Genomic DNA, 9,562 nt, shown 5'->3' with positions numbered 1-9,562 from the left:
AAAAAAAAAAAAAAAAAAAAAAGAAAAGAAACTGTAATGTTTTTTGCGATGTAAATTGGGAATCCCAAAGCTACCTTGATGATGACCTGGCGATGCTGAGGTTCTGGGATTTCACAGAGCAAGACATTAAAAAATAGAGTTCGGGCTTCCCTGGTGGCGCAGTGGTTGAGAATCTGCCTGCCAGTGCAGGGGATATGGGTTCGAACCCCGGTCTGGGAAGATCCCACATGCCGCGGAGCAACTGGGCCTGTGAGCCACAACTACTGAGCCTGCGCGTCTGGAGCCTGTGCTCCACAACAAGAGAGGCCGCGATAGTGAGAGGCCCGCGCACCGCGAGAAAGAGTGGTCCCCGCTTGCCGCAACTAGACAAAGCCCTCGCACAGAAACGAAGACCCAACACAGCCAAAAATAAATAAATTTATAAAAAAAAAAAAAAAGTTCAACTATGGGGTTTATTTTTACCAAGGAAGGACACTAAAGAGTCCACCTCATCTATCTATTCATAAAAGAAAGGGTGTTCTAATACCCAGACTGCAGGAAGAAAGGACACATCCCAAAACAAAGGAGAGTCCTTTCCAAGAAAGGACATTTGGCTTCCTTCCATTGACAAATCCCAAAATAACCACATGATAAATGGGATCTATATTTAAAAACCTCCAATGTTGAACATTTTCAAAATAAAATTTAATTTTATGCAATTATCCTGAATGGACTAGTGTTTTCGAAAAGTTTGCTATGGACTCGCATCTAAATTTGACAGTGTAACAAAGAAAGCAATTCAAATGTCCAATTCGCTCATGAAATTTTTTTGATCAGAGCCATTTTCCCAATCCATTTTTAAATAGGTATGTAAAGGAAATTGGGAGCTTCACTCTCAATGCCATTTCTCTTCAATTGCGATATTCTGGATGATGGAGAAGAGACCTCAGCCCAGGCTTCTCCCTTCTCCCGTCAGGGTCAGGTAGCAGGCAGGGTGGTGTCTTGCTGGTAAGCTCTGCAGGAGGGGGCTGCATTCAGGCCCCTCTTACTGGGGCACCCAAGTAAGCTCAAAGCACTGGTATTCAGACAGGCATTTGTGGATGAGGGATGTTGTAATGTTATGAAAGCAACACCACAGGCTGACATGAGTTTGAGCTGGAAGGGCTCATGGAGAGCCTTCATTTATCTACCAAGAAACTGAGGCCCAGAGAGGTTAGGAGACTTTCCCAAAGTCACACAGCACAGCAATAGCAGAAGTAGGTTTAGACCTCAGATCCCGGTTCTAGACTCTGGGTTCTGACCACTATCCCACTGTCTTCAACTCTGGCCCCAAAAGAGAGCAAATGGAACCTGGAGTGGTTCAGGGACTCACCCACATTGGCAGTTCTTGGGAGAATCCCCTGGATTCAGCCTGAGAGCCAGCTCTATTTCTTCTCTGCTCTGACTCCCTCTGGGGATTCCAGAGTCTGCCCTTTCGTGGTTAGACTCGCTGGTGCACTGGTTTCGTCCTTGGTAGAGGGGACCCCACTGAGTCCTCCATGGTGCTCCCCTGCCCCACTCTCACCGCAGTGAGCGGCCACGGGGAAATGATGCAGTCACGCGATCCCCGTAACCTGGGAAGAGTTGGTCTCCTTGACTGCTCTCTTTGACTGTTCCTTGGCTGTAAAGAGAACCATCGGGAAGGTCTCCCTTTCAAAATCACATCCCCCACCCTTTCGAGGGAGATACTGAAATGTACAGACCAGACCATAAACGCCTCCCTGGATAGATCTTTATACAGAAGTTGGCAGATGACACAGATACACAGACACTTAAGGACAGGTTGCCTTGTAAGTCCAGGCCCTCACTGGCATTTGAAAGTGGGCTTCAGATACAAATGGGACCCCCTCAAACATGAAAAATCATCTGTAGAGCACACGTGCATGGGGGTGTGTTAATTATAGCTGTTACCAAACTGAAAATGCACAAGAGACCCTGCAGACCAATGTTTGCTGAGTGTGTGCAGGTAGAAATGTCCCATGGGAGATTTCTCAGGGCCCTACGGTAAAGCACCGGGTAAACCCTTAGGATTTTGGAGCAAAGCCCCTCCATCAGCTTCAGATAACTGCTCTCCTTTTGAGAAACAACATCTGGCTTTGCTAATGGTTCTTCAGGGAGACTGAATTCTTGACCTTGGGTTAACAGGTTATCATGAGACTGGCTGTTATCTGACCCACCAAGTTACGAAACTGGGTGTGCATAGCAGCAATTGCATCAGCACATGATAATATCTGGACCTAAACAGGAGCTGAAGGCCCAGGTGAGCTGCATAAGTAAGGGGCACAGAGGTCCACGGCCCCTAGACCTGCTGTATTGTCTCCTTTTTCTTAATCTGTACCAGTGACTTCATGGGCGAGTTCCCCATGACCAGACGCCCAAGGAAGAAAAAGTTCTGGGGCCTGTCTTACAGGTGGTTGTCCACGATGTGTTGGCACTCCATGCATGTGGACAGCTGCAACATTGCAGACCTCCTCTGGGGTGGCCCTCCTGTCATGCAGAAGCTGTGTTCATGCAGCTAACCTTACATCTCAGTATCTAAATCAGAGAATATCAAAAGGGGATTATGACCCAACTGGAATAGAAATGAGCATGACCCAATGATGTGTAAAAGGACTTGGTATCCTCTTTAGGGGATGTTAGTTTGTTTCAAGTTGTACTCGTTATGTTAGGCAGAAACAGGATTTTGCTATTGTCTTTATTTGGAGGTTAAGAATGGTTGAAAGAGATGTGTATGGGTGCCAGGTCAACATGGGGTAGACTGTCATGGATCTGTACTGTGTCACTTAGCTATGCTGAAGCTGTATTTCCCAGAATTTCCATCCCTGCAGAGTTCCAGGTTAGCATGGGTCTCTTAAGAGATGTTTGGCCTGAGATTTGGAAGCAGAGGTGGACTAGACGTCACTTGATTTGTACAATCAGAAAGTCGGAGCCCGGCATGGGATGCATTTGCGGCTAATGCACGTTGTCCTTTATCTGCTGGGCTCACTGTGTTGGCGTGGCGAAGAAGCCAGGGCTGCAGCAACTCTGGGTCCTGCCAGATCGCCTGCTTTATCTTCTGGGTGAAGCCTTGGAGGTGGTGAGATGCAGAAGGGCGTTCTAGGCTTTCCTCTTGGGCTTCACCTATCCTTGCAGTTCCAGTTTGCCCTGCCACTTGGGCTGTAAGATTTCAGGCAGCCAGCAACAGCACAAAAGGGAATAGTCTCTCACAGACTGTTTCATGGGCTCCCAGCATCACAGAAAGACAAACCCCTATTAAAATCCCTCATTTTGGGCTTCCCTGGTGGCTCAGTGGTTTAGAGTCCGCCTGCTGATGCAGGGGACATGGGCTCGTGCCCCGGTCCGGGAAGATCCCACATGCCGCGGAGCGGCTGGGCCCGTGAGCCATGGCTGCTGAGCCTGCGCGTCCGGAGCCTGTGCTCCACAACGGGAGAGGCCACAACAGTGAGAGGCCCATGTACCGCAAAAAAAAAAAAAAAAAAATCCCTCATTTTATATCTAGGTACCTCTTAGTAGTTCCTGCCACTCTGACCAAACCCTGGTTGATAACAGCGGGATTCCGAGTGCCTAACAGCGTGCTTGCCACATGGCAGGTGCTCAACAAGTGTTTGCTGAATGAATAAGTGACTGAATGAACAAATGAATGAATGAATGAGACACAGTCCCTACCCTCAAGGAGTTCGCAGACCAGTGTGGGAGCAGAGAGAACTGAAAAGTTGGGCCGAAAATACAGTGGTTGTGGCATTTTACCTCCTTGGTGGAGCAGTCTGGACCAGCGCTGGGCTCAACCTTTGGCCTCCCAGTCACTGATGTCTCCCTGGTCTGGACCTGCCCTGGACGAGGGGATGGGCACTTTATTAGACAGCCATGCTAGGTGGTATCCTCAGAGGGCTGGGGGGATGGGAGAAGATAACTCAGTGTCCTAATGTCCACTAGGGGAACATGGACTTCCTGCATGGCTTGCTCTTGAAAATGAGGTTCCAGCCGTTGGATGTGTCCAGAGGCTGGCTGCAGTTGACACAAGGGCAACTTCTGGTCACTCCTGCAGATCGGCTTCTGACACTTGCTCCTGGGACCTGTACCAGCCCAGCAAGGAAACCGGAGTGCTCACCTCCGGTTAGCCAATCAGAGAGACCCAACCCATCCCACCCAAGTGGCAAGAGCCTCCTTTGGGAACTTTAGAAATCCTGCCACCTCCTGGAAGCCTCCCAGGATGGTGACAGAATCGCATTTCCTGCTAATTTCCGAAAGCCACAACTATAGGATAAGTGAACTCCTGGCAGGGTTTCCTACTATCAATCAAGTGTCCTCTATCCATCTATTCTATCATGCGCTCCAATTACACCATTCCCTCCCTCCAAGGCCTTCAGTGGCTCCCTATTGCCAAATTCTTCAGTTTGACACTTAATGGCCTTTCCGCCTGTGGCTGTAGTGTGCTTCCAGTTTGCTCTCCCGATTACTCCCTACTTCCGAAAACATCTGTTCCTCGAATCTTGCCCTATGCTTTCCACTCTGCCTCCGCTCATGCTGTTTCTTCCCTTCTGGAATGTTCATTCCCTATCTATAACTGTGAATTGCATCCTCTTCTTATCAGTAGTAAGAGTAAAAGCTACCACTTACTGATGGCCTACTATGTGCCAGGGACTTTCATAGAGGTTATCTCATTTGAGCCTCCCAAAAACCCCACAGGTGGGGGTGGTTATCCCATTTAATGGATGAGTAAATTGAGGCTGAGCATGTAATCTTGGCCATGCAACCAGAGAAAGGCAGAGTGAGGGTTTGAACCTAAGACTGTGCAAATCCAGAGGCTGAGCTCACAGGGGCAGGGCCCACGCCTCATTGCTCTCAGCACTCCCTGCCTTGCTTGCTACAGGACCTGGCACAGAGGGGGCGCCTGGTAAATGTCCATGAGTCAGACCGCCTGCGCATTGCTGCCTCATTTGCTTCCATCAGTGCTGCCTTAGATCACAGACGCCCAGAGAGCAGGGGTCACACCTACGTCTTCTCAGAAACCACAGCCCAGAGTCAGAATTAGGAACTCAATACAGAAAATCGGGTTTGGGGGGTGCCCGGCCACCGAGACTCCCAGGGATCAGTGAAACCTGATGGACACAGAAGTGACCCAGAGGCACTGAGCTTCTGAGCCCTCCAAGAAGCACAGTATGACCCTGTCTGGCTGTAGGGATTCTGAAGCCCAAAGCATCCAGATACCTCCTACACGCTCACCCGGGTTAACATTCTATTAATCAGTATTTTGGATAACTAGAAGTATTGGGAACTAGACACCAGATTCTAGTCTGACTTTGCACACGTCCTGGGTATCCTTAGGCAGGCCCCTTACCCTGCCTGACCTCAGCTTTCCCACAGGCGCAGGTCTGAGAGAGAATTTTCACTGTAGCCCTGCTCCGTTAGTGGATCGTGACATGAGTTTAGAGGGCTGCTCCTGGCTTGTGCACGCGTGCGTACGCTTGTGTGCATGCGTGTGTGTGTGCGTGCTTGTGCCGATATAGCACAAGTCATAAACTACTGCTTCAGCAAACTGTGTTTCTACCCTGGGAGTGTATATGTGGGTTGACTGGGTCCGGGTGTCAATTTTATTACATTGTGCGGGTTGCCATCAAAAGGATTTGAGAAACCCTTGTTCGCATGACCTCTCAGGGCCCGCCTGGCTCTGAAGTTGCAAACATCTAAGTGGCTTCCATGTCTTAGCCTTAATTATACGAAACCCCATAAAGTCTCCCATGGGGCTCGATGCCTGACTCCCTCACGCTTCTCTTCAAATATTAGATTCGGACTAGGCTTTTGACTGTGGATCTCCAAGCCTGTGATAGCATCAGTCCCTAAATGTTCCATAACTACCCAGCAAAGGAACAGGACATAAGCAGAGGTGTGTGGCACCTGATTGGAAAACAGAGATCCAAGCCACTGAGTTTCAGTCATGGGGAGCCAGTGTGTAAGGGCTTTGGGATCCGAGAGGGACTCATATTGTAGCTCTGCGGATTTCCTCGCCACGTGCCTTCTGGGCTGTGGGTTCATTCCCTAAGCCTCAGCTGTCGAATGACTAATAACACCTTCCTCGCTAGGTTGTTGGGAATATTTGGTGATATGATGCACTGCAGTGCCTGGCAGACAGTAGGCACTCAATAAATGGCCCTTGTCATGGGAGAGTACCATTAAACCCAAGCCCAAGAGTTGTGACTCCAAACACAAGCCCTAGGGGCCAAGGTTGGTGTCCAGGGCAGAAGGGGGTCTTCTCCTCGTCTTCCCAGGCTGCCCCGTGAAGCCCTTACCACATTGGATGTGGCAACTGGTGATGCAGTGGTTGTAGTGGTCCCATTTGGGGGAGCGCCGCTGAGCTCTCCGGAAGCAGTAGCCACAGCTGTGGGTGAGAGGCAGCAGCTGTGGGGAAACCCAGACTGGGCCTGGGACAAGCGGTCCTACAGCCAATCCAGGGGCTGTGCGTTTCTAAGCCTGGAACATTTGTCTCCCCGTCCCTCCCATCCACCAAGGCCAGGCCTAAATGCTGCTTCCAGGTGACACCTGTCCCAGCTTCCCCAGCACAGGGCATCGTTCCTCTGTTGGGTCCCCATAGAGGACAAGTCATTCGTTCTTCAGTGCACATTTATGGAACACCTGCTTGTGCTGGGCCTGGCTGGGCCCCGGGGACACAGAGATTCGACAACAACAACATATAAATCTCTCTCTCTCTCTCTCTCTCTCTCTCTCTCTCTCTCTCGGTCTAGGGAAGGAGACAGACAAGCAATAGACATGCACTCCACACGTGATGATGATGGGATGCCTGATGAAGGAGTTTTGAGTTAAACCAGGAGGCTATCATTTGAGGCATCATTTAATGCCATGGGCCAGCAGCCTCCCTACAGATTCTACTCCATCTCTCCACCAGGGCAAGCAAAGAGCACGGACACTGCGCATAAAGGACCTGGGTCACGCACTCTCAGGCCGTGAAGAGGTCACTCAGCCCCACCTACCAATACAGGGGGGGACTGGTGACTCCAGCTCAGAGACCACAATTTCCCAGTGTCATGTACGGTCTCTATGGCGATAGAAAGGGTTAAGCATTTCGTCCTAGTGGGGAGAAGAAAGCTCTGCACAGGTGGAACCCAATGCCTTCTAAGGCTGCCCTAGGGACTGACGGGTAGAAGGGCTGTCTCAGAATCACCTGTGGTTAAAAATACAACTCCCCAAGCTGAATCGGCACTTCTGGTTTGGGGACCAGAAATCTGTATTTATAAACCGGCTCCAGGGTAAAGCAGATAGTGGTCAGGTATGGGGACGCTGGGAGGTTGTATAGGTCAGAAAAGATGGGCAAAGCTTGCCTTATGTACTCACATGTATCCATGGGGATGGCCTGATGTCGACCACAGAGGCCGGGACAAGCTGTGGCCCTGGTCCTGATTTTGTACATTTCTAAATTTACAACAGTGTCCCCAGGGTAAAGACGTGTTCTCCTACTGAAAACAGAATTATGTGTCACTGTCTTTGTCCCCCAAATGTGGGTATGTTTTATAACTTTCTCTTTTAATTAAAAAATTATTAAAAAAAAATTGTTCATCTTTTACGGTAGAACATTCTCTTCAAATGTGTTACATCTCTGCCTTTTAAAGTTGGAACTTTGTTACTGACGGGGACTTTCTTTGACCAAACTTGAGTTAGGCTCCTCTCGGTCCTTTTTTTTTTTTGCGGTACGAGGGCCTCTCACTGCTGTGGCCCCTCCCGTTGTGGAGCACAGGCTCCGGACGCGCAGGCTCAGCGGCCATGGCTCACGGACCTAGCCGCTCCGCGGCATGTGGGATCTTCCCGGACCGGGGCACGAACCCGTGTCCCCTGCATCGGCAGGCAGACTCTCAACCACTGCGCCACCAGGGAAGCCCTCGGTCCTTTTTTGACGGGACCCTGTCCTCGGACATTGTCCTCCAAAGCAAGAATCATAAGTCAGTTTACCGAGAATCCCCTACCCTGGCTATCTGATCAGATTTCCAATCCCCACCATCCCCAGGTAATGTCTGGTCATCCTGGGCGGCCTTCAGCAAGAATCCCCTCCTTAACCATGATGTCTCTCTCCTCTTAGTAATTTTCCATCCACTGACCCCCACCCTGCTCCTTGGCTGTCAATCCCCACTTGTCCATGCTGTGTTTGGACTTGACCCCAGTTCTATATGAAGTCTCTTTTCCTCTACTGAAATCACTCTTGGTTAAAAATCTGCTTTTCCTGCTATGACTACTGTCCAGCTCTGGTTTTCTTTAACAGTTAAGTGCTGGAGACTCAGATACGATCAGATTCATCAATGGGCCCCCAGACTTCTCAGCCAGGACCCTAAGTGGGTCTCTTTGAAGCCTTTGTCTTCACTCCTGACTCATTGATTGGGGACCCATTGACGAATCTGACTCCTGAACCAGTGCTCCGGACAAATGTTCACTGAAGCACAGTAAGGACAGATTTTGGTTCCTAAGGTTCTGAGTATGTTCCAGAAGCTGCATTGGAGCCCTAGGCACACAGAAGCTGGGCTGGAGCCCTAGTTATCTCTGTTTATAAGTCTACAGGCATTGATAATTAAGAACATGGGAGCTTCTCAGTCGACCGAAAACTCCCTTCTCAACCCCCTGCTGACAACATGCTCCACCAACTTGGTTGTAAGTGTATTGATAGTTTACCTTCATGATCACGTTGTTGACTGGGAGCGGCAGTGACAGCCACTGCCCAGCATCACGAGGGAGCCTCATACTATATATCACTAGTCCAGGAAAATATCAAAATTCAAAGTATGGTTTCTATTGAATGCGTATGGCGTTAGCAACACTGTAAAACAAAAAAGTCGTAAGTTGAACAGCTGTAAGTTGGGAACCACTTGTAAAGAAACGTCTCTAGAAATTGTGACATGTACGTGTAAAATTGGCTAGTCTGCTACAGAATGCTGGTATATGACAGATCACTATTTCTTAGAGAAAACTTTGTAGTTTTCTCTGTAGAATAAAGGTTACTAGTGGCTAAAAATTATAATCAAAATATGACAATAAAACTACTAAAAATAGTAAGGGGAACAATGTATGCAAGGAAATTAGGATATGTTTCTGATAAGGAAAAATATACAAGACATGATGGCTGTGTTTTTCTCGAGAAAAAAGAGAGTAATTTTGTCTTAAAGTAAGATGACTGGTTGTTCCAGAATGAGAAAGAGAGAGAGAGGAAAAAAAAAGGACAAACCTAAATGGATGTAGAAAGTTGTAGGTTTGCAGAACATGGATTTTTATATGTGGTCAAGTGGGTAAGACTGAACTGATTTATTTATAAAGTTTTTTAAAAAAATAAACTGATATCAAAAGTATACTGATGCGGGCTTCCCTGGTGGTGCAGTGGTTGAGAGTCCGCCTGCCGATGCAGGGGACACAGGTTCGTGCCCCGGTCCGGGAGGGTCTCACATGCCGCGGAGTGGCTGGGCCCGTGAGCCATGGTCGCTGAGCCTGCGCGTCTGGCGCCTGCGCTCCGCGACGGAAGAGGCCACAACAGTGAGAGGCCCGCGTGCCGTAA

The sequence above is a fragment of the Neophocaena asiaeorientalis genome, unplaced genomic scaffold, assembly GCF_003031525.2.
Source record: "Neophocaena asiaeorientalis asiaeorientalis breed wild unplaced genomic scaffold, Neophocaena_asiaeorientalis_V1.1 scaffold275, whole genome shotgun sequence".
NCBI lineage: Eukaryota > Metazoa > Chordata > Mammalia > Artiodactyla > Phocoenidae > Neophocaena > Neophocaena asiaeorientalis.
Note: the sequence above shows the minus strand (reverse complement) of the source record.